Source organism: Schistocerca cancellata, chromosome 4 (genome assembly GCF_023864275.1).
Source record: "Schistocerca cancellata isolate TAMUIC-IGC-003103 chromosome 4, iqSchCanc2.1, whole genome shotgun sequence".
Lineage (NCBI taxonomy): Eukaryota > Metazoa > Arthropoda > Insecta > Orthoptera > Acrididae > Schistocerca > Schistocerca cancellata.
The window spans coordinates 797,588,536-797,614,697 of record NC_064629.1 but is presented as its reverse complement, the minus strand read 5'-3'; the positions used below and the strand labels follow the sequence as shown (position 1 = coordinate 797,614,697).

At 37.9% G+C, this 26,162-nt stretch overlaps 1 protein-coding gene across 1 annotated transcript in view; it reads left to right on the top strand.

Annotated features, from left to right (window-relative positions):
• The window catches only part of LOC126184434 (integral membrane protein GPR155), a 171,663-nt gene that overhangs the window by 47,551 nt on the left and 97,950 nt on the right, over positions 1-26,162 (top strand). The window lies entirely within an intron of this gene.

The following is a 26,162-nucleotide window of genomic DNA, read 5'->3' as shown; positions in this document are numbered from 1 at the left end:
ATTAGCCCAAAATGAGAAGGGAACAAGGAGGACACATACCACAGTGACTCCTGCCCCTTCCCTTTTGTAATAGTGTGTCAAGAGGGACATCAACCATAGTGACTTCCCCACTCTCTACCTTAAATGTTTTAGTGTAGGTGGTTTGTAAGGACACACACCACAGTGCCTACAGTTGTGATTAAACGAGTGAGGACAGAAAGGCTCTGTATGAGTGTAATGTTTTTGTGTTTTTTCTCTTTCAAATAAAGACTGAAAATTCTAAATCACAAAATTAATTTTGCAATAATCAAACATTTTATTTCATGTTTCTATGTTATTTTGTGTACCTGATTTGTAAAAATCAACTATATTATGTTTTTCTATTAATTTTATGAGCATAGTATTAAGGAAAATTTAGCTAAAATAAGTTTCATTTTAAAGAGGTCAGTTATAGTAACTTCACTTGTTTGCAATATTTAATGTTTTTCAATTTTTTCACAAAAATAAATTGGGGACTATGAAACGAAACAAGCACTGTGTCATTGTAAGAGGTACAGAGGCAAGCGAGTGTGCTGGGGCTTACCCCAGTTCACTACTATCAGTACCACGCCGTCATAACACGCCTGTGCTTAACATGCAAAAGGATTGCACCATAATCTAAGAGTGAAATTAAAAATTAAAATAACTATGCGAAACTTCGTCAGTGTATGCTTCAGTATATTAATGTTAACATTGTTAAGTCTCAAAGTGATCAAATGAATATTTTATGCAAAATGTATGATCTTAAGAAAAAAAATAAGTGGTGCTAAATACTAAATCTACAAAGCTAAAAAATGGCCAGGATATGGAAATGTATGTCACAATTAAAAATTAAAAGTTTCAACTTGATCAGAGCAATATTTTGGTCCAAATCGACATTTTTACAAAAAATTGAAGGTGCTAAATATTAGCTTCAGAAAGGAGAAAATAGATATGTAACCTCAGTTTTATGCAAAAACGTTAAATAAGCTACCTCTATTAGTTTTCAAGTTATTTACTAAAAACTAAATTTGAAATGAAAATATCCTTGTTCATAGTAGATATCATTTGTATTTGTAATAGGAAGTTCTAATTCCAGCACTCAGTTATAACTTATGCAATAATGCAGCTGTACCAAGTCTCAGGACAAGACTTTATTGTAAATAACTGTGTTTACAAGGACTCTTAAAGAGGCAGTTCAGAGGTCATGTTCTAAAAATTCTAGCCGGCAAAGTTTAAATGCAGTTGAGCTAAAACTTTTCAATAGCTAAAACAAACTTAACTCTATTTATATAAAGATTAAGAAGATTGTAAATTGTTAAACGATAGACATATTAAGTAATATGTGTCCGAGAAAGGAGCCATTTAGTTACCGCTACTTGTGTCTAGGGCAGTTGATAGCAGATGTTGCATGTGGGGTCCTCTGCACTAGTATATAAATATGAACAGAGAACCAATGGAGAGATACGCTCCACACCGAGATATCAATCTGTTCACGTCAGTCAAACGTCTGCATGCATTGGACATCGGCTGATATCACAGCTGGGCAGACGTGACTGTGTTTAACATAAAAGCAGGAAGTTAAATTGTGAGGACTGTACACTGTTGTGAATCAGTTGGATTTCACAGAAGTAACTGTTTGTGTTCAGCAATTAACTTCTGGTGCTTAGAAGTCAATGCGATAGACCATTTCACTTGGAACTTCCCATAGAGGTTGCCTTTGAACTGTTAATAGTACTGTTTCTGATAGTGATATTATTATTGTCATTAGGGATAGTATTATATTTTGTGATTGTGAACTTTTATTGGCTATATCAATCAGTTAAAACTCAAAACTGTTATTTATAGTCCCTGATACCGCTGAGTAAATAGCAAGCAGGAACATTTTCTTTTCAGAGAGCACATAGAGTAATGTGGCTTTCCAGAATTGAAATTATGGGCAGCATGTTCTCCACCGCTTTCTGGCTGACTGCAAAAATAATTTTCAGGCTCTTGTAAATGGCAGAGTTAGATGTAAAGCACTCACAAACAATTTAAATGTCTTTTCATAAGGACATAACAACGCATCAACCATATTTTGACTGTTTACCCATTGCTCCACAGCTCAGAATGGGAGCATCTGCCCAGGCTTCCACAGACACAGGGAGGTTCGTTGCAGGTTATTGCTACACACCATCATTAAGAGTGAAAGGGAACAATGCAGCTACAGTGAAGCATTTGTGACGTTCACCTGCTTTATTTCATCATTGATTGTCCTCTGTGTCGACGTACTGTGTTGTGATACAGGCTGAGAAATGGGGGGTGAAGTTCAACACTGACTACTTTGAATGGTGTAGATGACAGGTGCGCAGTTGCGTTTCACAGTTCACAACCCCCCAATAATACACAGTTATATGGCCAGTGCACTATTGTGTAACATTTGATAAGTCTCATTAATGGTTTGCCGACAAACATCCACATATTGCTAAGATAGTTTACTGTTGAACATCTACAACCAGTAACAACCTAACCACACTGTTCACAGTCTTTCAAATAAGTTTAACAGACACTGACCTATTTTTGTTACATTTATTTCATGGTTAAGTTGATGCATTGTTGTTGTTCTAACCATCACAGGTTTCTTGTCTGAAGCTCGGCCATCAACTGACTGTCTCAGGACCAAAAATCAGGCCCTTATATATTCTCACAATAATAGGCACTGAAGCTATACATTGTTTGATGTTTAATTTACAGAAATTACTATTAAAACTTAACTCATTCAGTTAACTGCATACATCAAAAAATTGCGTCTTTGTAATAGTTTCTTCTACTACAAGGGTTAAGCCATATTATTTGTTTAAATCATGAAATTAACAAATATAGTGATACTTCTGACAAAACTGGAAGAATTTATTAAGGGCTGGCTTTGCTAACATCTTTTTGAATAGAGCCAAATAAACACTTAAACAATACTATTGTTTCATCTCCCAAATTTTTATAATCAGTAAAGAAGTTATATTTGTTTGTGAGTCAACAATAGAATCTAAGTTACAAAACAATTACAGATTTCACCCTATAATGAAAGATACTAACTAGGAATAGACAAAATAAATTAGAAAATCAATTACATACATAAAACTAAGCACAAAATTAGACCTGGTGTTACATTCTTTAAAGCTGATGGCCAACCTTTCTCTTTTATGAAAATGCAGATTATACTCACGTATGTTAATGGTAATTAGTTAAAAGTGAAAAAATGAATTTTATGGAGACAGATGGCAAAACAAGAAGGGAAGTAAAAAAATCCCAGCTTGCTTCACCACAATACCCCCTCATTGAGTTGACCAGATAGATATTGCAAATAGCTAACTGGGCAATTCAGTGGCCACAAGTGACTCCAGACAGTGGGTTAAAAATCTACACAAAAAAAAAGTTACATACGAAATCTTATCAAAAATACAGTACATATGTTTTTTCAAATTTATACTTATGTGAACTGGCCATATGAAAATCTCTATACCAAATATTTACATACAGTGTATTGTACAATGTCACAAAATATCTGCAAGTTATACTTTTAACAAAAATTATGCATCTTCATCATAAGTGATGTCCTTTTTGGGTAAACAAGGATACATTCAAAATTACATATCATTTTATGTAAGTTCTATCTTGCTTAAAAAATAAATCCTCATGGGTTGCAAAAAGTTAAATTACACTGTGCATTGCAGTCCACTTTTTAGACAGAAAATTTCACTTGCTCAATGTTTTGTATTTTTCACAAGCACTTTCACACTTTTAATGAGCATTTAAACATTTTCTCACCAAATTGTCCACACGTTCAACAGGTCCAAGTGGCAGTTAGTAAGGAAATGCACGGCTGTCAGTTCCCTTGGAGGTGGTCCTCCTCTGCCATAGTACATGAAAAAATTAGACAATATACCCTACTTTAGTACACTCTCTTTTACTTCAAACTAAGTATAAAGAAAAAATGACTCACATTAAAAACAATACTTGTTACTTCATATATAGATACATTACTCAGTTCTCATAACATCACAATAACTAGCACTAAGATTGAATATAGTACAAAAGGTGTGGAATAGTAAAAATTTAAAATCAAGTGCACATTACACTACAAAACATTGCTCTAAGTCATAACTGTCTGAAACTGGTTAAACTGGAAAGATTTGGATCTCTTTCCCATTTTCAAAATAACAAAAACTCAAGAAGTGCAGTAGCATAGCTTTACTAACCATTACATTGTGAAAAAAGAAGAGTGTCACCATCACATAATTTACTTTTCAACTCAAAATTAAGGGGACGGAAATTGTACCCAATCCTTGCCCCACTTCTCTACTCAACTCGGAGCACTACTCTCATTCAACCAGAAAATTACATCCTCTCAAAATCACAAAATGTTACCAAATAGTTGACCTGTCAATATATTCACATAAGTCTAGCACCACAGTTATCGGTTAATCAGCAACATTTTTGTTCTTCATCTCAGTATGACCACCTTAAGCTCATAATTCCTTAGAACACAAATAGAAGTTTTCAGATAAACCTATAGATCCGATAAAGCAGCATTATATGACTTGTACCTCACTATAATATTGCTCTTTCTGTTAAACTCTCATTCCCCGCTGCAGTGTCATGAATTGCACAATATACACAGTACCCAATGTTGTCTAGTTCGAAAATAGATTATCAATATATAGTTACACCACATTTGTTTCTATACAGTTCATCTTTTTCATTACTCAACCATGCCTGTCAGCTCCATTATTTTGCTTATCTTTCTTACCTTGTTAGATAGTGGAGTGCATTCTCAAAAAATATCTCTACTACAGAGACAGGCTCCCTAACCATTAAGAACCCAACATCATTCATTATTTTATTATTTCCTTATTGCTTCATTCACTGATAAATAAACACCTGCTCTGCTTGTCCAATGCAAAATTGATTCTACTGAAAAACACTCCGCAGTAATGGATCATTATTCTAAGGCAAACTTAATTCTCACTACTGATCAGACAAAATTATCACTTAGGAAAAACAATTATTTCACTGTATTCCATCAAATTGCTTAAGATTCTAGCCTGAAGGGTGATGTACATACAAATCTTGCTTACTCTTTCCACACACATTACTCCAGGCAACTATGTTTAAAGTTGTAATTCCTTAATGTTAGAAAAGGCTGTAGACAAACTTCTATGGGTAGATATTTATCTCCATATACTGATTGCACTGAACACAAAATCACATGAAAGTAGAAGGTAGAATAATTCTGATTCACTTATAAACTATAGATAGGATAGGAGAAGAGTTTAACTGCCTCAGGAAACATGAAAAATGATGCAGACAGCTGGGTAAGATTATCGCCACATAATGAATCCAACACAGAATGTTGAATCCCCTACTTACTAATTGCACAAGAAATTAGTCCCAAATATTACATCACTGCTGAGATTTTGAATTACCAACAAATTGCACTCCAACAGCTGTCCTGACAATTCCACAGTTAATAGTACCTCTTGTTTGACACTCTTTGATAGCTTACCAGTAGCACCAATAATTTTTATTCCGGAAACATGTATCTTTATTATACCCTCTGTGTTCTTAATAGATTCAAAAAATGCCTGTGAAATACCATTCAGATCACTACCACTGTCCAGTAAACACTTAACATTTATACCTTGTACACTTGCTGTTATTATAGGGTGCCACACTTCCTCTTTACGTACCATGTGATCTTCTTCATACAACAAATCATCATTAATCCTTTCCCTGGAAAAACTATCATCATGCTTAACAAAATGATTATCAGACACTGTCAAATGACTGATACCATGGTTCTCTTCCTCATTATCACTTTCAAACTCTAACTCTTCATTAGTCCTAATATTATCCTCCTTTATCCTTTCTTTGCTTAATACATTACCAACATTATCAATAATAAATTCAAATACCTCATCCCCATCACTACTGGATTCGTCATTGCTATCATCATAACAACTGCTGTCAGAATCAGACCCACTTTCACTTTCTCTGTGCTTTAGATTTTGTACCTTTTCCACCTTTTTCTCCATTTCAGTCAATTTTGAATCTACATTTTCATTCACTTTTACTGGTTTTTCCTCTACCACTACCGCACACTTGGTTTCTACCTCATTTTCTAAATCATTTTTAATCTGATCAATTTGGTTCTCAAGTTTAACCCTAATTTCAGCACACTGTTTCTCGGAAGCCTCCATCCTCCTACTATAGTCATCATAAAGCTTCTTTTTCTCTCGTGCACATTTACTACTCATTAATGTTAATTTCTCATTAATGTTATGTACTACTTTCTTTATCTTTTCGTGACAATCTTTAGCTACTGCTTCAACCTTTTTATTGAATTCTGGAAGATTAGAGCTGACTACCTGAATCTCCTTTTTAATTTCTTTCTTCAGTTCTTCCTTTGAGCTAACAATGCCAGTTCTAATGCTATCAGTTTTCTCCTCCACCCTGTTAATGTCTTCTTTCATACTATTTTCCACCCTACTAATGTCTTTTTTCATATTACTAATGTCTTCTTTCATACTACTTCCCACCCTACTAATGTCTTCTTTCGAACACACACTATTCATTTATTCATAATTTGCCTTGACATCGCTTCCACTTTTCCGTCTACCATAAACTTTTGATCTTGCTACTGGATTCCTCCTCCTTAACCTTAATGACCTCATCCACTTCAGTACTGTTTTTGTCCATTTCGCTATTTACAATTCTTCAAAGTTACATTCATGTCTGATTTATAACTGCTATCATCTACAGAACCAGTCCCCATTAAGTCTTTCTGTTCACTTAAAAAACTAACCTCCACAGCTTCATTATCAATTTTCACATCACTTCCCTGTTGTCCATTCTCCTCCATCTCACTGTCATGTTCATTAAGGCTACTCATTATATATCATTTAATATGAAACAGCTTTTGTCATGAAATTACCTTATTCTTATTCACTCGTCTCTTGCTGCTCTGCTGAGATTTTCATATTGTTTTATCGTCTGCACAGTTGCTGCAAGTTGTAATTCTCTCGGTGAAGCATCTTGTTTACCCCTGTCAGCTGTGTCCACCTGTGTGCTGATTGGCTGCTCTGTTACTCAATGGCTGCTTCCATACAACCCGCTCGCTGATTGGCTGCTGTCCTACTCTGTCCAGGAAACCCAAGCGCTGATTGGCTGTTGCACTCCCTTTGTTTAAAACAATGTAAACCGCTCAAGTTCACTGTCGAAGTTCGCGAGTCATAGTTTATTGTGCCTGCATAACATAGTCTTCACCTGCAAGGGCACCATATGTGAAGCTTGCCTGCTTTATTTAATCGTTGTTCTCTGTGTCGACATACTGCGTTGTGATACTGGCTGAAAAATGGGGGGGGGGAAGTTCAACACTGACTACTTTGAATGATGTAGCTGACAGGTACACTATTGCATTTCACAGTTCTTTACTTACTGTTCATTCCCCCCCCCCCCCCCCCCCCCCTCCCAATAATACACAGTTATATGACCAGTGCTCTATTGTTTAACTTTCAATAAGCATCATTAATAGTTTGCAGGCAAACATGCACATACTGCCAAACATCCACATACTGCTACGATAGTTTACTGTTGAACATCTATGAGCAGTAATAACCTAACCACACAGTTCACAATCTTCCAAATAAATTTAACAGACACTGTCATTGTTTTAACACACATCCTATTTTTGTTACACTTATTTCACGGTTAAGTTGATGCATTGTCGTTATTCTAACAAATACAGGCTTCTTGTCTGAAACTTGGCCATGGACTGACTGTCTCAGGATCAAAAATCAGGCCCTTATACAGGGTGAAGCGAAATTCGTGCACTTGGGCTTCCCAACACAATTCCTCATGTGCCAGCAGTAAAAAAATGTCTGTCACAAAATTTCGTACGGCGGGTACATCTGCCAGAAAAAGGACGTTAAAGAGTGGCAATCTGGCAACTCTGTAACAACATGTGGGGTAACTGCCTCTGTCAGCATGTATTAGTTGTGCTGTACAGTTGATGCAGTGGCTAGAAATTTGGGTTAGCATGTGGGAATTCGAGGGTTCGATCCTGGGTCCAGGCGCATTTTTTTACCAGCTGATTTCATTCAGACATTTCATACTGTAATATACACCATTTCTTGTGTCAAATGTCTCCTAAATTTACAACATTTTTTAACGCTGAACATAACAAATCCGTGGTTAGACAAACAAGAAATAGGCAGTTGAAACAAATGACATGTCATAGGACAGAATGACTACAAAAACAATATCAAGTTCGAGATGCTAAAGATGACAGCACACTACAATAACACAACATCTACTAGTCATTTATACTACATGTATTATGAGCACTCAGATGTCAAACAGTAGCAACCAGTGACACTAATAATGTCCATATTAATGACCACATGACCTTCACAACAGAATACGTTGTCCTCAGAATAACAGATGTTCAAAGTGACCTCCCTGCATGTCCAAACATTGCACAACCTGCCAGATCATACAGCTCAGGACCCTTCACAGCAAAGCTGTGTCCACAGTAACAAGAGCAGCATGAACACGCACTACCAATTCTTCCACATTCATCAGCGGAGTAGAGTACACATGCTCCTTCAATTGTCCCCAAAGGAAGAAATACAGGGGATTTAGGTCAGGTGAACGCAGTGGCCATACAACTGGACCCCCATGTCCAAGTGATTTACCTGGAAACGTTCTGTCCAAATACTGTCACACATTAATTCCAGAGTGTGGAGGTACATGTTGAAACCATATACTCTGCCGAACATGTAGTGGAACATCTTCCAGCGCATCATGGAGATAGTTAGAGAGGATTGCATGATATCTTCGTGCAGTCAGTCAGGCAACATGTAGAGGCCGTAACACCTGTCACCCAATATTCCGGCAGAGATGTTGATGCCAAAGTGAACTTGATATCCATGGTTGCGAATAATGGGTGTGTTAACCTCACACCAATGGTGGGCATTGTGCGTATTGAAGACACCCCATGAGTGAATGCTGCTTCATCTGACCATATTATGGTGTTCACGAAGTCATCATTGCCTTCCTGTTGTTGTTGGAACCATTCACAGAATTGCATAATGACAGGGGTGCAGCCCACCCTTGTGCAGCACATTAACAACCGTGTGTAGCGAGACATGCAGATGCCTTGCTACGCTACGTGTACTTCGCCAAGGTTCTTGGTGTATGACCTCCAGAATAGCTTCCTTAGTAGCTGGAGTGCAGCAAGTCCATGGACGACCTCTGTCACGTGATGGTGGAAGGAGAGAATCTTGACTTCCAAAGGCACAGCTCCAGATGACGAAACACACAGTTTTATCTGGATGGTGTCAAAGAGGATATCTAGCAGCATATTTATGAGTGGCAACACCAGCCCAGTTATCAGATGCACCAAGGACCAAAAGCATATCCACATATTCATCGTTTGTGTATGCCATACGTCTGCCACACTGGTTTAGAGTTTACAATTATAAAATACGATACATGTACGCTTGTAGGTTGGAGTCTGTCATGGACGCATTACTCCTCTCGCAATTAGTCCCTGTCTGGTGGACAGCGCATACAGTATAATCATGCCGCCAGTCCTGAGCACTGTTCCAAACAACTCGCATTACCCCTCTGACAGCTACTGTTCTGCATGATTCATCCTGATACCGGTTATTGTGAAATGTTCGGTTTAGAATTACACTGTTTCCCTAACTGTAATAGATGTGATGTTTTCCACAATCCCATCGATAGAATGACGATGATGATGATGATAATAATAATAATAATAATAATAATAATAATAATAATAATTCATTGAGATATGTACTTAACAGCATGCAGTTACCAGACTCAATGTTGGAAGCATAATTAGTGGGATCATGGTCATAGCACATACAAACAGTAACTGAGTTTGGTCATTATTTGCAAAGCTCATTGCTAGTCCTACTGGTAAAGCAAAGCCCTAACAAAATGTAATGGACCTGAACGAGGCAAGAATAATAGTTGATACTAATCTATGGGACCATTGGAGGAGGGTATAAAGAAAACAGGTTTCGCATGTAGTAGATGAAGTGGCATGAGTAAATTCACATCCACGACATGGAAAGGGCTTCTTTCTGACCGTTCTTCCATTTCTACAATTATTGTATGTAAGTGCAAAAGTTTTCTAGAGGATCCACTGCAATTGCTTTTGACGATTAAGATGCCAGATACCACACTACCTGGACTCCATTTACCAAATAAAAAACATATACCTCAACTCAGGATCAAACCACTGACCCCCTGCATGCTAACCCAAGAATCAGTCCACTGCACCAACTACACAGCGCAGCTTACGTGTGTTGACAGAGGTAGTTACCATGCATGTGGTTACAGTGTTGCCAGATTGAACTTCTTTAACGTTGTTTTTCTGCCGGATGTGCTCGCTGGATGAAATTTTTTGAGAGATTTTTTTTGTTTTTTATCGCTGGTATGTGAGGAATCGCACTGCGAAGCCCGAGTGCACGAATTTCACTTCACCCTGTATATCCTCACAATAACAGGCACTAAAACTATACATTGTTTGATGTTTAATTTACAGAAATTACAATTAAAACCTAACTCATTGAATTAACTACATACATCGAAAAATTGCGTTTTTTAAACAGTTTCTTCTACTTCAAGGGTTAAGCCGTATTATTTGTTTAAATCATGAAATTAACAGATATAGCGATACTGTTGACGAAACTGGAAATTACTTGGGAATTAATTAAGGGCTGGCTTTGCTAACATGTTTTTGAATAGAGTCAAATAAACACTTAAAGAATGCTATTTTTTCGTCTCCCTGATGTTTATAATTAGTTCAGAATTTATGTTTGTTTATAAGTCAACAATAGAATTTAAGTTACGAAACAATTACTGATTTCATGCTATAATGAAAAATACTAACTAGGAATAGTAAAAATAAATTAGAAAATCAATTACATACATAAAACTAAGCCCAAAATTAGACCTGGTGCTATACTCTTTAAAACATCTTTTATGATAATGCAGATTATACTCATGTAGGTTAATGGTAATTAGTTAAAAGTTAAAAAAAAAAAAAGAATGTTAAGGAGGCAATGGCAAAACAAGAGAGGGGGTAAAAAATACCCCAGCTTGCTTCGTCACACATTCCCAGTAAATGTGAACACTGGATACCTGTGTGCTGAATCCGTAGCAGAGTATTGTTTAACTGGCTACATAGGAGGAAGGGTGTGTAAATCTTTACTGGATATGGGCTTGTAGGTACTTGTTGATATGATACATTTCATGTAATGTAAAAAACTTGCCTCATTGTAGACTAAATGGCACAGGTGGAAGTAGTATTCATTTGGTCCGTTTGTCACAGGTGAATTCCTGAGTGAGAGAGAAAGACCTCTGGGCTTGCACGGAAGTACTTTCTTAAGTTGGCAAAAGCTAAGATGTTACACGTGGACTGAATTTTCTGAGTAAACATTGTGCCAAAGTTGATCTGGAATGGCCTTTAGTAGAGCTGGTGGGACGTCATTCTGTTTAGATTTTACTGCCGGAAAAACAGCAATGCTGTAAGGCACACTCCAGATGTCGGGGATGCTATCTGAACTGTGTGCATGGTCCCTTAGACATGCCTTGTGGGATAAAATACCAAAAGATGCAGGGAAAAAGACGAAAAGATGCAGGGAAACTAGTCTGGGGAGATGTAGGAGCAGAATTTCCATTTAATATGTTGTGTATAGTTGAACCCTTGACAGAAAACGAGGAATCAGACAAGGTGTGGTGCTTTATACTGTGCAGTTTGTCATACATCCACGAGGCTGAGAGAAGTTTAGTAGTGCCCTTTAGTGTAGATAATTTTAGGCCAATGGTAATATAGCCATCTGGTGAGGTGCACTGATTGGCACCCTGGAAGTTTTGGAAGAAAAAGAGTTGGATAAAGGTTTCAGCATAGAGTGTTCTACGCCAGGACAGTATGCTGATTTAGCCTCACTGTGGGGAAAAGTGCTACCTTTGCAAGGAAGTGATAGGCAGGTAATGGAAAAGTTGTTAGTGGAATACAAAGGATTATTCAACCCTTCCAGGCTATTGCCAGCTACACCAATAACACAGCATAAGATTCTCACTGGTAACTAATGGCCAGTGTACAGGGAACTGTACTTAGTTCCACTTCACCTCCAATCAGCAATAGAGGAATTTACAAACAAACAACTCCGTGAGGGAATAATTGAAGAGAGTACCAGCCTGTGAGTGGCACTGGTAATTATTGTACCAAAGAAGAACGCATATGGCAGTAGGGCCTATATATTCTGTTGTGACTGTTGGTTTTGAGTCAGTGTACAGTCACAGTTGCATACCCTTTGCAAATGTCACGAAACTTTGGATAACATGTGGCAATTCCATTATTTTATGACCATAGGTTTGTGAAGCAGGTTTCAATCAGTTGGAGGTAGTGCCAGAAAACAAACATGAGACAGCATATACGATTCTAACCAATCATTACCAGTACAGCCAAATACCATTTGGGTTGAAAAATGTACTGGCAACATTTCAACACCTGTTGGACGGGGTATTATGAGATCTCAAACCAGAATAGTGTATGATGTACTTAGACAATAGAATTTGATAAGGACCTCATAGATCACATGGTGCATTTTAGGTGTCTTTAGTTGATTGCAAGTGGCACAAGCAAGCCTTTGGAAAAGTGTCATTGTGTATTGAAGTAAGTTCATTACTTGGGCCCTAATATCAGACAGGATGGTGTATAAACAGGACCCCGTCTTGTACAAGCCATGTGGAAATTCCCTACTCCTTCTACAGAAAAAGTGCTTCAGTCCTTTTCAGGTTTGGCTAACTATATAGAAAGTTGTGCTGAAGTTTGTGGAAAAAGCAAGACCACTTACCCATCTGTTAAAGAAGGGAATAGAGTTTCTATGGCCCCTGAATTGTGAGAAGACTTTGTGCTATTAAAGGACCTAGTAAGTTGTGGTCCTGTCCTCACTTTCCCGTATTATCAAAAACAATGTATACTTTTTTTTTATCCTCGCAACAACACCTAAGGGCCCTTGTCCATGACAAGAATTTTTGTAGGGCAGGCGTTTCTGCCAGCCGGTAAAAAAACTAGTAGCCTTGTCCATGCAAATGGCAGATGCACTGGAAGTACTGTAGTCGAGCTCTGAGCAAGAGAGCAGTAGGATGGACAACACAGATGTTAGCACCCTTGTAGGTGTCCACATACATTCATCCACACTTGCAAAGTTAGTCATCTGTCCTTATATTCTTTGGTTGTTGTATCCCACAGGATTGGTCATTTCTCCACCAACGAAATCAAAACTTCTGAATCAATACTGAATTCAGCACTCGTCATGAAAACCAACAGCTGGCACTGTAACATAACACATATGCTGGAGAAGGCTGTAACATAACACACTTGTTGAAGAAAGCCCAGCCAGCTAAGATCTCAGAATCTTGAGAGCACGAAACTGTTGTTCGGTCATGGTGGCAAGGGTCTGGCCACCAGCTTGAGCAGCTCCAGAGAATTCCTAATCCAGTGGTGTTAGCTAGTTGATACAAAGGACTGGTTTGCACAAGTACAAGGCAGGCAATTTCATGTTCATTAGGGAACACTGGCGGTCAGTATTCTTGACCTGTGCTAAGAACTGAAACTACTTCTACTTTTAAAAGTGAAAGAATATTCAAGTGTTAAAGACTCGAACTAATCTGAGCACGCCAGAATCATCAAGCAGTCATGATGCTTCTATTGAAATACTGATACTGCGATATCTCTAATAACTTTGAAGTTAGATCTTGAATGCAAGCAAATCAGTTGAGAATTATTTGAAGCTTAATAATGAGTAAGCACTGTGCATGATCTCAGCAGACGTATCAGGCTACAGCACCGCACTCTAGCTATTTGTCATGAATGCTTCACAGCCATACTCAATCTAGTATCAAGTTATAACATAGATTTAGTGCGTACCAGGATCAGATCATCATGTCTTCCACATGAAAACAATCATCCATGCATTCTACTTGTTAATTATTTCTTTAATACTGCACTGTGTGGATGTACATTATTAATTACTCATATGAGATTATTGAATGTAATATGCAATCTGTTAAGTAAGAGCATGGTTGGCGTTACACACAGATGGTAAAAGATATTGCATTAGTTCTTTCACAGCCCAATAGAGGGAACCTTTGTCCTTCATGAAGAGTTAGTTTACTTTGAATTCTTGACTGAGATACACAAGAGAGATGAATGTAGCTTATGCATCAAGTTTTGTGGTTGTTTTTCTCTGTAGTCACCACAAAGGTCCTAAAATGAGTCATTCCACGGCATCTAAATATATGGGGAAATCAGAGTCATTTGTACAAAAGTAGGTAACACACTGTAAATTGGTTAAAAATGTAAAGGACTTTGAAGAACATGTGTCAGTTGGTGATGTGACTCCAAAAGTGGAAAAAATAATTATTAACCTTTTTTTTCTTTTTTGGGAAACCCATTCTTAACATTGCGTCAAGCACAAGCAAATTTCAGTTTGAAACATATATCAATGCAAATTCAATGCATTTGGGGGTCTGCTCCATGTGAATACACAGAAAACTTGGTTTTCCAGCATGCCTCGGAAATGACAAGAAATTATTGATACTGCGGATGACTGGATGCATTATTAATTAAAATCATTTTTTTTGTTCATGTATGATGTACGTATATGTTTTAATTTGTTGTCAAATACATTTTTTTACTAGTTAACCTAATCATGATCTTACTTAAGACTGTATGTTGTCTGTTCGAACCAGAAAGAACAGAACTTTTATATAATGTAACTACTCTTGTTGTAATAGTATGAAGCAAAGCATGGTGGTTCATTTTACTAAGCATTCCATTTTAAGAAAGACTGAGTTGGATGGCAGGCAGACTGTAGCCCATTGGATGCAGACCTACATGCCGTTGTGTGTCTTATTGGCACTGACCAGTGCTGGAGGTTTGTCCGAAGGCCAGCTGGTAGCCACCAGATGACGTGAAGAGCTGGTTCATGTTACGCAAGTGAAGGAGCAGTAATGTTCAGGGTGTCATAAGACAAATTTTCAAGCGATGGTCTAACCTGAGTGGCATGCAGTACTTTAAAAATTGTTGGGACTCTGAACATATTCGTGTGATGTGGGACTTAGCCAAAATTCAGCAGTTGAGATGCAATGTTGAGTTTAGCTCTTATGAACAATTAGTCATGGGGCATGTGATACATTTTCACATTAATGTACTATTGCAAGCTTCACTGTGTGATTTATTTTTTGTTAATTGTTTAAATAATTTATGTAGGACCACCACCACTAATTATTTCAGAGAGCTGCTGAATGGATAAACCAATCACTTCAGTTAAAATCTTCTTGGATGACTACAACATTTAAATGTGACATCACCTGATGTGATTTATTTTATTTAAAGCAACCAGTTGCACTTTGTTATTTGATTTAATTAGAATATTAGTGTCACCTGCAAAGAGTACTGTTGTTCCATCATATATTTTATCAGCCAGAGTACAGCAGAAATAGTAGAGGTCCCAGAACCAATCCTTGTGGGATTCCACACTTGATGTTTTTGCTCATTACTGCAACAACTATATTTTTTTGTATTTCACTGTACTTGTGTTTTATTTTTGTAATCTGTTGACAATGGTTGAGATATAACTGGATCCATCTTCCAGACTGGTGTCTAATTCTGTAATTACATAACTTATACAAGAAAATGTCATGATCAGCAACATCAAAGGCTTGACCAAGAGCAAGAAATATATTGCTTATCACCCACTGCTATTAGCATGTCATTTAAAACGGTGAAAATTGCTGACTGGGTTGGCTCTCCAGCTCTGAATCCATAGTACGAGTCCTTTATTTAGGAAGGTTGTTAACCTTAAAAGGAACATTTTTTCATAATTTTGCTGAAGCCTGACAAAACCGAAACTGGCCTATAATTAGCAATTTGAGATTTTGCGCCCTTCTTATTCATAGGTGTTACTTTTGGAATTTTTAGACTATTTGGAAATACAGTACTCTCAGATGATGACTTTGATATCTCTGCTAGTGGTCCCACAATAAATGCTGCATGAGCTGCCATGTCTAGGATGTTGTTAAAGACACACATTAGCCTCTCTTGCAAGTAACACTAGTTGAATATCGATGGATCTGTTGATCAACAGTGTCCACAGTATACTCTGTGATGTTGTGTAAGGTAACAGTTTCTGGTTTCTTCTCTCCTTGTGCACTCAACATTACTTCAGGTAGTGTGCTAAGAGCAATGACATTCTTATTCTTCTTCATATGTGCACTGTCAGGGTGCACTCTGGCTTATCAGATTTTTCTATAACAATGGCAAAACATAAGTCACAATTGTTGCAGTTTGGGATTTCTGGATGAATCTTGTTCATTGTTTCCTTTAATGACTTTATTGTGAAGTTACTTAGCAAAGGGAAAGGATGTGAAGAAGCTGTCTGTTATCATGTTCTCTCCTTGGTTTAGAAATGACTCCATTAGATGGAAAATGACATACTGTCCCAATAGCTGGTTGTCTGGTCAGCCTACTTCCTCACCAATCTGTGAAAAGGCAAAACATGTCACTTCTGCAGGTATTCAGAACATGAGTCCATGTTTGTCAAGCTTGTTTGGCATGAACTAAGTAAACCCACTCCTTTCTTTGCTTGGAAGTAATTGCTCATCAGTTGCAATCTTTTCATCAAGACAGTAGTAGTTTTGCATGAACCTGTTCCCTATTTCAGAAATAAGCATGAACTTGTCAGCAGGAAGCATTGAGCTCTGGATGTCTTCTCATTGAGGCAAAGGAATATAGAAAAAAAGTTCATAGAAAATGGTCTTTCATCATTTTTATCCCTGATAAAATTAGGCCTATAAGAATGTGGACAAATGTCATCCATGAAAACGCCTTAACTATAAAAAGGACCTCTTGGCATTAGTGATACCAATCATTGTCTCCAATTTCTCCAACATTACAGTCCAAATGGTGTTTTTATTTCATTTTGAGCATATGGTTCTGTGTGTTTTTTTAATGATATGCAGCATTGATTCATCAAAAAGAAGTCAGAAGTCAGTGATGATGCGATCATCCACTCAGTGGCAGACAAATGCAGTAGGCCCTCCTCTTTCCTGTAGGACATGCAAAGCAGTCCTTCTTCCAGGTGATGAAATGTTAATGACCACCCTCATTCTGTTCAATCCCTAGCTACCATCTTCTCTGTTATATCAGTTGACTCATGAGACTGTTGTGGAAAGAAATGAAATGGATAGACATTCCTTACGGTAACTCTTTATTAGTCTCTCTCTCTCTCTCTCTCTCTCTCTTTCTCTTTCACTCTTCATTGCAGTTGTCTGTGGTGGGAAATGGATAGACATTCCTTATGGTAACTCTTTATTAGTCTCTCTCTCTCTCTCTCTCTCTCTCTCTCTCTCTCTCTCTCTCTCTCTCTTTCACTCTTCATTGCAGTTGTCTGTGGTGGGAAATCATCATGTGAACCCGATAAGTCAATTTGATTCACTATCTGATTTCTTGAGAATACCAAAAATCTCTTCATTAACAAAACTGCACTGACACAACAAAATTGAAAATACATGTTACAAGGAATAAAAAGGAAAAGGAACAGTAAACAGTAACTGGTGAGCTCAGTAACAACAGCAGCACATGAAATATGATTGAAAAGTTATGTCAAATTGTCCAGTGTGGAAACCCTTGTGACCGTGTATATCATCATTCAAGACAGTGACTGTTAACCAAAGCAATATCAAAAACAAGTGCTTATATAAATATATTATAAAAATGAGTTACATAAGGGATCAATCGACTCCTTTTGCTCTTCTAGATAGACAAAGTCTGTTCAAAATAATTCCGGAACTTTGTTCACAAAATTTTTCTACACTTACCTTTTAGTTACTGTACATGGTCTCCTTCAAAATACTCTCCTCCTCAATTGATAAACTGCTCCCAACACCGTTTCCCCTTCCAGAAGCAGTCTTGGTTCACTTCTTGCTGGATTTCGTGAAGTGCCATTGCGAATCTTCTTTTATCTCTTCTATCATTTCAAATATTTGTCCTTTCAATGGGATTTTCATCTTTGGAAGTAAAAAGAAGTCAGCAGGGGTCAGGCCTGGAGAGTATGGAGGATGAGGCAGGCCAGTGATTTCATTTTTTGTGCAATAGTCACGCGCCAACAGGGATGAATGTGCAGGTGCATTATCATAATGTGAGAACCTGAATTGTCTCGCCACATTTCAGGCCGTTTCCTTCTCACATTTTCTCACAGGTTCACAGCACATCTTGATAATACCATTGATTAACAATTTCTCCCTGTGGCACAAATTCATGATGAACTAATCCTTCAAAGTCAAAGAAACTTATCAGCATGGCTTTGACATTTGATCTGATCTGACTAGCTTTTTTCAGTCTTGGAGAACCTTTCCGACCCATTGTGAAGATTGAACGTTGGTGTCAACATCATGACCATAGACCCACATCTCATCACTAGTTATGATTTTCTTAAAGAACATCTCATTCTCATTTGCATGATCCAAATTCTCTTCACAGATTGCAAAGCGAAGGTCTTTCTGGTCTTCACTGGTGAGCTGTGCAATGAACTTGGTGGCAACACAATGCATTCCAAGATGCTGCATTGTGTATGATCCACCTGAAATGTTTCATTCTTCTGCTATTTCTCTGACAGTCAGTCTTTGATTTGCACGCACAATTTCATTGACATTATTGACAAACATCATCAGCAGATGTCTAAGGGTGTCCTGAATGAGGGTCATCTTTAACTTCTGTCTGACCATTTTTAAACCGTGTGAACCATTTGTAACACTGAGTACAGCTTAAGCAGTCATCACTTTAGGCTTCCTGAATCATTTGGTGTGTCTCTGTGAAGGTTTTCTTGAGTTTCACGCAAAATTCAATGCAGACATGTTACTACTCTAACTCTGCCATTTTGAAATTCGCAGACTGTGAGACACAACATTCTACTCAATACAGCACTGAACAATAACTAACAGACATACAACAGTGAAGCTTCCAGCAGCTGCAAATTAAGCACAGGTGTATGCAGGGATGCCAAATGCATTTCATTCCAACACACCATTGGCACAAAATTACGAATCTTCCAGAATCTTTTGAACAGACCTCGTACTCTATGAAATATTCATGAAATCGTGAAAATTCAGGTTTGGTGGAAAGATGTTAAGAACTGAATTCATTATTTCAGAAATAGTGACTCTTAACTCCTTTTGATGTTCTAGTGTTAAATGTGTAAAACTGATTTTTTATTTATGGAATAAAATATAGCAACTATTCCTTTTTAATAATTATTTTTTTATAACACTATTACCAGTTTTGAAGGCTTATTCCTCTCATCTTCAAATGGTATTAAAAGTATAAAAAGTTGTTTACATATTATAAATATTAGAATCACTTTGGTACTCACCAGTATACACCCAATTTGTTAAGCATCTAAGTGAGAAGAAGTTTATAAAAGTTTGTAAAGTTTGTTGGAAGTTGCTAAGTGCTCTTATTCTCAAATACTGGATGATTAAATTCTGGGCATATCTGTGCCATCATTCATGTTGCCTCAAGACAAACACACAGTTTCTAACTGCAATACTTTTCTTATTGTGTTACATTCTTAACATAAGATTTTACCTCTTAATGAGTAGATTATGACAGGATTCAAATTTTTTAAATTTGGTCAACAAATAAACAAAATATTGAAAATTAAATTTTTGCTTTATAAAAGCAATCTATAACTGATTTCAGGTTAGTCACCTAGTAATATAGGTATTCATATTGTTTTCGTGTACATGTTTCAGCCTTGACGTCTCATTTTGTGATAAAATATTTGAATGAATAAGAATGATATGTCATACTCTGTGCATGATGTTTCCTATATACTACATAGAAGGAAAATTTGGGAAATGGAAATTCTGATCATTAATAATTACTTTGACTCTGCCTTGCATAAGAAGATCACTTTGTTATTGCCAGTTGTTCTGCTGTGCTGAGTTATAGACAAGGAGACTAATGTTCGTGATAGAAACAAATAGTCTCGAATGCTGATACGATCTGATTGTTCGACAAGAATGGGGACTGTTCAGTAAGTAATGCAACACATTTTTTTCTGAAAGCAGGTTGGTTTTATTCAGGATTCCAATACACCATATTATTTCCCACTCTTTTTATCTACAAAACCCTGTTTCTCAACATAATCTCCATTCAATGTGCTGGCATTATGTCACCTTTCTGAGAGGGCCTGTACATGTGCATGGTAACACTCCACTGATCGATGTCAGAGCCAACGTATTACCACATCAGTAACCTGCCTATCACCCATGTACTGCTTTTCCTGGAAGTCATCCTTTATTGGGGCAAACAGATGAAAGTTACAAGGTGTGAGTGTGGATGAAGAAGAACAGTCCACTGAAAATCTGTGAGCTCCTCCCAGGTGCACAGACTTGTCTGAGGCCGTGCATTGTTATGGAGATGGTGTTCATTTGCATTTTTATGGTGCTGATCACTCTGAAGTCATTTCTTCTATTTCCGAAGGGCAGCATAATACTCTTTTGAATTGACTGTCAAACCATGAGGAAGGACATCAAACAGAATAACCTTTTCAGAGTCACAGAAGACTGTCACTGTGACTTTACCAGTTGAGGGTGTGCCTCTTAACTTTTTCTTCAGAGGAGAGGCAGTGTGGTGCCACTCCATGGATTGCAGTTTTGTCTGCTGTCCGAAGTGATGAACCTATGTTTCATTGCCTGTGATAATGTTCAACAAAAAATTGTCATGATCAGCCTCATAACATGCAAGCAATTATGGGCAGATGGTCCTTCGTTGCTCTTTGTGGTTTTCTGTTGAGTGGCAAGGAACCCTGTGGGCACACAACTTTGAGTGCCCCAACTAGTGGACGAGTGTGTCAGAACTACCAACAGAGACATCCAGTTGTACAGTGAGATGTCTGATCGTGATCCATCGATCACCATGAATGAGAGTGTCCACACATTCCAACATTGCAGGAGTCACAAATGTGTGTGGCCAGGCAGCACACGGGTGATAGGACAGGTTTGTGCGACTTTGTTTGGATGATGACAGACGTGTCACCCTGCTTTTGTTCATAGCCAGGTCTCTGTAGGCATACTGCAAGCACCTACGAGTATCGGTGATGCTCTAGGTTTCTGGCAAAAGAAACTCAATGACAGCTGTCTGCTTGGAACACATCTCCATTACAGACTACATTTTGAAGGCTGCGCATAGCACTGCCACATATCAGCACTTCATGAAACTGTAGGGGCTGAAGTGGGAATATTCCATGATGCCCCACAACAAATTCCCCATTCTTTCAACCAAAACTGGGCAAGAAAAAAATGTGTTGCATTGTGTGAATGCTCCTCTTTCAAGTCTGTCAGTCCACTGAATCTGAGGCCAAGCTCTGAGTGTGGCTGCTTAAAAAGTTGCGCTGGGCAGTCAGGGTCATAAGCAGTGAGGTCTGTGAATTCAGCATCATCTGGTAGAGTGCAAGTGTGCCACCCTGTATTGAGGCAGCAAGTGAGGAAAGAGTGAGCTCACCGGCAGCGAACTGGTGGGGGGTTTAAACGTGCTGTCTCTCACATAACTGTGTGTGGCGTGCAGCACACCAGGTGTGGTTGATGAAGACGCCATTGCTAGTACAATTTTATCTTTAAAACATTTCTGGATATGTAAGAATATGTTCCATGATAATTAATCATAGGCACAGGAGTTCATTGGAATAAAAATAATAAATAAAAAGTCACTAATGTAATGTGGTATTATGCACCCTTTCTAAATATAACTCTTTATTGTGTTGTAATTGCTGTTCTGTAGATGTATGTTGCTACTTGTGATGTTTTCAGAAAAAAGTAATTACCATAAAAACAATAATGGATGGTTTATAGTATTCCAGAAAATTTTGCAATATTCATCTTTTTTAAAGTAAAGTATTTTGCAAAAGTCATTTGTTGTCTTATATATGGTAAATGAGGAAATCCCTAGTGGCAATGGCAATGCAGCAAGTAAAGATGTACACAGTTGTGTGTCGTTAACAGTATTATCCAATCCTAAGCACTGTATAGTGATGTGCTCTGTTCCCTGATATTGTAAATATTCTTTTGAACATGAGTTTCCAGATTCCTACACTGATACATAAGTTTTCCAGATAGTCTCTTCACAGGTATCTACAAGCTACTTCACACTTGGTGACTGTAAGTTTGGTTATGCAATGACCTTGTGGGCCCAGTTAAATAGAATAAGATGTCTCTCAAGGGTGGTGTCACCCTAGTATTATTTATCACATAACTAAATTGTGCTTTCATATTACTTGATGGGTGACTGATAAGAAGTGGGTTAGCAATATTACCTCACAAATTTTGAACTGTGCTATTTACTCACAATAATGTACTGTACCGCTCTCTGGACGAAATGTGGAGATGATATGATGTCAATAATCAACCTTGACTGCACAAATCATGGCTGAAGTGGTGTGCCCACATTTTCATTCATGGCTGGAATAATTGATTAACCGTCTCTGATGCAATGGTTGATACTTGGTGCAACACAGTTGCTGCCGCAATGCTTACCATGTACCAATTGCTTGTGCATCTTCAATGAGAATGAGAATGTGTTGCAGTCTTCTACCACAGTAGCATCAAGCTACCACTCTCCAAATTAGCCAAAGTACAGTACCACTACAATAGCATCTGCGTAAGAGCAATGCATTCAACACTGAACAATGCTCTGTTCTTGAAAATAACAAAACCCTCTCTGCATATTTGGTGCTAGTACCAGGCAGATAAATTTATATTGCAGAGTATTCCCCAACAATTCTAAATTAGTGGACCTACAGGACTACAGGAGCTTCTTCAGAAAAATGATCCTTTCTATATTGAAACAAAAAGTATACTGTAGAATAGTAATTGCTGTTTAACATGAATGGTTCCCTACTATGCAGTGCACCTGATGAACTAATGCTTTGAAATTCCTTTTTCTCAGCTACTTCCTTCCTGCAGCAACCATCTGCACCCAAAATGTGAAATATGAAACATTAACAACATAATCATGAGAATTGTGAGGATACTTAGACCAGATGTGGCTAAAACATTCACTGATCGATGAAAATTAAATGATGTACATTATGTTGGAAGCACCTTATATTCTCCTGATCTCCAAGCAGAATCCTCATACTATCTGCCTAGTTTTTGTTGTGGTCTTCTGTCCAGAGACTGGTTTGATGTAGATCTCCATGCTACTCTATCCTGTGCAAGCTGCTTCATCTCTGAGTAACTACTGCAACCTACATCCTTTTGAATCTGTTTAGTGTATTCATGCCTTTCTCTCCCTCTGCGATTTTTACCCTCTGGACTTCCCTACAATACTAAATTGATGATCCCTTGATGCCTCAGAGCGTGTCCTAACAACCGATCCCCTGTTCTAGTCAAGTTGTGCCATAAATTCCTCTTCTCCCATTATTCTATTCAGTACCACCTCATTAGTCACGTGATCTACCCATTTAATCTTCAGCATTCTTCTGTAGCACCACATTTCAAAAGCTTCTATTCTCTTCTTGTCTAAACTATTCATCATCCATGTTTCACTTCCATACATGGCTACACTCCATACAAATACTTTCAGAAAAGACTTCCTGACACTTAAATCTGTACTCAATGTTAACAAATTTCTCTTCTTCAGAAACACTTTCCTTGCCATTGCCAGTCTACATTTTATATTCTCTCTACTTCGTCACCATCATCAGTTATTTTGCTCTCCAAACAGCAAAACTAATCTACTGCTTTAAGTGTCTCATTTTCTAATCTAATTCCCTCAGCATCACCTGATTTAATTTGACTACATTCCATTATCCTCATTTTGCTTTTGTTGAGGTTCATCTTATATTATCCTTTCAAGACACTGTCCATTCTGTTCAACTGCTCTTCCAGGTCCTTTGCTGTCTCTGACAGAATTACAATGTCATTGGCAAACATCAATGTTTTTATTTCTCCATGGATTTTAATTCCTACTCCAAATTTTTCTTCTGAACCATGAACCTTTCGGTTGGTGGGGAGGCTTGCGTACCTTAGCGATACAGATAGCTGTACCATAGGAGCAACCACAACGGAGGGGTATCGATTGAGAGGCCAGACAAATGTGTGGTTCCTGAAGAGGGCAGCAGCCTTTTCAGTAGTTGCAGGGCAACAGTCTGGATGATTGACTGATCTTGCCTTGAAACATTAACCAAAACGGCCTTGCTGTGCTGGTACTCCAAACGGCTGAAAGTAAGGGGAAACTACAGCTGTAATTTTTCCCAAGGGCATGCAGCTTTAGTCTCTGTCTTAGAATATGTCAATGGTTACACTAAAAGCAGTGGCTTTCATTGCAAGTTCTCCAATTTACAGGGCTGCTGGAACTAAATGATATGCTTATCGTATCTGACTCATTAAGTGTGCTATTGACTTTCAGCACTCCAGCAAAAAGGTTAGATGACACTCTTCATTTGATCAACATGATGCAGAAGGCAGTGGACTACAGTGGTATGGAACTTTGGTGAATTTCCTCTGGGTACCAGAACATCAAAGCAGTTAAGAAAATGAGTACATTAATATTGTTGCATGAAAGCCACATGCTTAAGCCCTACTGCAGTTCAACAGATCACATCCCTAAACTTAAGTCAAGGGCATGTGGCATGTGTAGAGAGGAGTGGATGGAAACACTACAGTGTAGTGTGTGCTGGTACTTTAATCAGCAACGAATTTTCTCCAGATCATGTTTTATGGATTGGATATGTTTTAAATTGCACCTAATATCAGTCACAAGAATGTGATGCCTTCATAGGAACTTCCTCAGTCACCTCCATGATGTAGGCATGAGAGATGTCCCAATGAGTTTCTGCGACTCAACATAAGAAGATTATTTAAATCCATTTTCGTATGAAGACATTGCTGTTACCAAGTCACTTTGGGACAGAGAATTGTGTGACCTCCTCCTCCTCCTCCTCCTCCTCCTCGTTTTTTAGTGTCTTATCTGAAAATTACCATAAGCAGTTAGTCAGAGAACTGACTCATGAGGGTATCATCTTAGATCTGCTGGTTACAAACAGGCTCAAACTTTTCAACTCATTTCATGCAGAACAGGGAATCAGTGATCGTAATGCCATTATAGCATCACTGGCTGCATTGTAAATAGAAATTTAAAGATATGTAGGAGGCTCAGTAAGTGTATAACAGATTTCAGGTTACCTGATCAGTAACATCAAACATTTATCTTTTTGTTGGGATAAATGTACAGATATTAAGATTATTGTACAGTATCTCAGACAGGTATGTATTGAGCAAAAATTGTGAGACCTGGGAAAGGCCCACTGTGTTCTGACAGCTTTGTTAAAAAGTTGTTTCAGATGCAATGAGAGCTTCGTTCCAGGTTTGGTCTTGGCTGTACAGAGTGTACATAAAGTATGGGAACACTTTCAATTATTTATTACACTAGAACTAAACATTGTACAGATGTCACACATATAGCATTTTGAAGAGAAACTCTGAAAGTGTTTTTTTTTTTTTTTTTTATAAGCATACGATATGCGAACCCGGCAGACGTCAATACAGTAATCAAATTCTAGCCGTACCCGCCCAACATGGCATCGGCGACTGTGGCAGTCACTTCCCGTATCCTCTCTCAGAGCTCTGTTACATCATGTGGTAGGGGCAGTACATACATGAGATCTTTAACGTGTTCCCACAGAAAAAAGTCACACGGAGTGAGATCCGGTGTTTTTGTCAAACTCCAACACACAGAAAGCTCGCTCCGCACCTGAACTCGGCATGTTTGCGACTACCGCTGACTATTGGAAAATTACCAAACTACACTGTGGTGCTATACATGCAAAAAGACTTTCAGGGTTTCTCTTCAAAATGACATATGTATGATATCTGTACAATTTTTGGTTCTTGTGCAATAAATAATTGAAAGTGTTCCCACACTTTATGTATACCCTGTGTAGCCAAGACCCTGTAAACAAACGAAAACTGAATGAAGCAAAAATTAACATAAGTTGAACTGCGCATGAAGTGTTTAATGAATT